The 2,613-nt window shown below is 44.4% G+C and overlaps 1 long non-coding RNA gene across 1 annotated transcript in view; it reads left to right on the top strand.

Annotated features, from left to right (window-relative positions):
* LOC108524187 (uncharacterized) overlaps positions 1–1,922 on the top strand; it is a 19,203-nt gene extending 17,281 nt beyond the window's left edge. The window contains exon 4 of the long non-coding RNA XR_001883996.1: positions 1,721–1,922. This is a non-coding gene — a long non-coding RNA (uncharacterized LOC108524187). The remainder of the gene's footprint in view (positions 1–1,720) is intronic.
* The last annotated feature ends 691 nt before the right edge of the window (positions 1,923–2,613 follow it).

Here is a 2,613-nt window from a genome sequence, read left to right on the forward strand (position 1 = left end):
AAAAAAAAAAAAAAAAAAAGCTAATACAATATTTTTCTGAACAACTGTTATAAAATGACTTCTATTCATGCAGAAAAGGCATGTTGTGACATTTTAAAAAATTGTTTGTATTTTTATACTTTTGAGATGAAGTCTCACTCTGTCACAACAGGCTGGAGTGCAATGGCCCAATCTCATCTCACTGCAACCTCTGCCTGCTGGGCTCAAGCCATTCTCCTGCCTCAGCCTCCTGAGTACTTGGGATTAAAGGCATGCGCCACCACGCTTGGCCAATTTTTGTATTTTTAGTAGAGATGGGGTTTCACCATGTTGGACAGGCTGGCCTCGAACTTTTGACTCAAGCTATTCACCCACCTGAGCCTCCCAAACTCCTTTACAGGCGTGAGCCACAGCACCAGGTGGCACTTTGTGACACTAACGAGTGGAGTGTGTCAGTTATATTGCATACCACATACCGAAAAGCCTTATGTACAGTCATAAAAATTAATTAGTAAAGTAACATAACACATAAAATCAGCAAGCAAATAATAAGTACATTTATACAGCCTGCAGAATTCTAAACAATTCTCTGTTAAGAAAAAAACCACGACCGGGTTCACACCTGTAATCCCAACACTTTGGGAGGCTGAGGCAGGCAGATCATGAGGTCAGGAGATCGAGACCATCCTAGCTAACAATGTGAAACCGCATGTCTACCAAAAATACAAAAAAAAAAAAAAAAAATTAGCCGGGTGTGGTGGCGGGTGCCAGTAGTCTCAGCTACTCAGGAGGCTGAGGCAGGAGAATGGCGTCAACCCAGGAGGTGGAACTTGCAGTGAGCTGAGATCGCGCCACTCTGTCCCAAAACAAAAACAAAACAAAACAAAAAAACAAACAAAAAAAATGAAAGAAAGCCACAATTTGTACTTACCAGCAGCATACAATATAAGAACTGAAATACAAGTTAAGATCACTACCTTTTGATGTATGAGATCAAAAAAATACACAGCATTATAAGGAATAAGAAGTGACTACTGGCTGGGCGCTGTGGCTCTTGCCTGTAATCCCAGCACTTTGGGAGGCCAAGGCAGGTGGATCATGAGGTCAGGAGTTCAAGAGCAGCCTGGCCAACACAGTGAAACCCTAACTCTACTAAAAATTCAAAAAAATTAGCTGGGCATGGTGGCGGGAGCCTGTAATCCCAGCTACTCAGGAGGCTGAGGCAGGAGAATCGTTTGAACCCAGGAGGCGGAGGTTGCAGTGAGACGAGATTGCACCACTGCACTCTAGCCTGGGTGAGACTTTATCTCAAAAAAAAAAAAAGAATTGACTAACAATGTCAAAAGGTGCAACTATGATATCACAACTACATTTATGAAACAGCCAGGCCATATAGCAATTCTATAGATATGCATTGACCTTAGTTATCTAGTTCACTATGCACAAAATATAAAACATAGAATGTGTACTGGGAAAATTTATAATCTGGGATCAGAGAAAACATTGTACATAACAAATTGCACAATAAAACCATAAACAATATGATGCAGCCTCCCTGGTGTGAATGTTCTTATTGAACAAAAGCCATGTTCAGAGTTCTTATTCTCCAATAGGATGTTCTGCAGATGGGGCCTTTGAGAGAATCTGGTCATGGGTGTTGACGACTCGTGAATAGGACCAGTGCTTTTATAAAAAGAGACATTAAAGAGCTCACTGCCTGTTCCTCTTTCCACCATGTCAGGACACAGCAGGAAGATGGCTGGGCTAAACCACGAAGAAGGCCGTCACCAGGAACCAACTGGGCTGGCACCTTGCTCCTGGATTTCCCACTTTCCAAACTAATGAGAAATAAATGTCTATGCCGTAAACTTCCTAGTTTAAGCTACTTCCTTTTTTGTTTGTTTTTGAGACCAAGTCACGCTCTATCACCCAGGCTGGAGTGTAGTGGCACGATTCTCCTGCCTGAAGAGATGCTCCCACCTCAGCCCGGAGTCTCACTGTGTCACCCGGGCTGGCGTACAGTGGCACAATGTCAGCTCACTGCAACCTCCACCTCCCGGGTTCAAGTGATTCTCCTGCCTCAGCCTCCCGAGTACTTGGGATAACAGCCGTGCCCACCACCATGCCCAGAAAATGTTTGTAGTTTTAGTGGAGACGGGGTTTCACCATGTTGGCCAGGCTGGTCTCAAACTCCTGAACTCAGGTGATCCACCCATCTCAGCATCCCAAAGAGCTGGGATTACAGGCGTGAGTCACCCCACTTTGTATTTAGTAGAGTTGCTGTTTCACCATGTTGGTCAGACTGGTCTCAAACTCCTGACTTCAAGCGATCCACTCACTTAGGCCTCCCAAACTGCTGGGATTAGAGGCGTGAGCCACCTCGGCTGGCCAGTCTAAGCTATTTCTGAGAGGACAGTGAAATGACTGAGACAGGAAAAGGAGCATCTCATCATCAACATCACCGAGGACTGGCAAATCTGATTAAACCAAGGAAGTTTAGCGTCTGAACTGTAAATCTTGCAATACTTGAAGCCAATCTAAAAACAATAACATGTTTTAAAAACTTTGAGGCTGGCTGGGCACGGTGGCTCATGCCTGTAATCCCAGCACTTTGGGAGGCTGAGGCAGGAGGAT

Source organism: Rhinopithecus bieti, unplaced genomic scaffold, assembly GCF_001698545.2.
Source record: "Rhinopithecus bieti isolate Rb0 unplaced genomic scaffold, ASM169854v2 scaffold_82268, whole genome shotgun sequence".
NCBI lineage: Eukaryota > Metazoa > Chordata > Mammalia > Primates > Cercopithecidae > Rhinopithecus > Rhinopithecus bieti.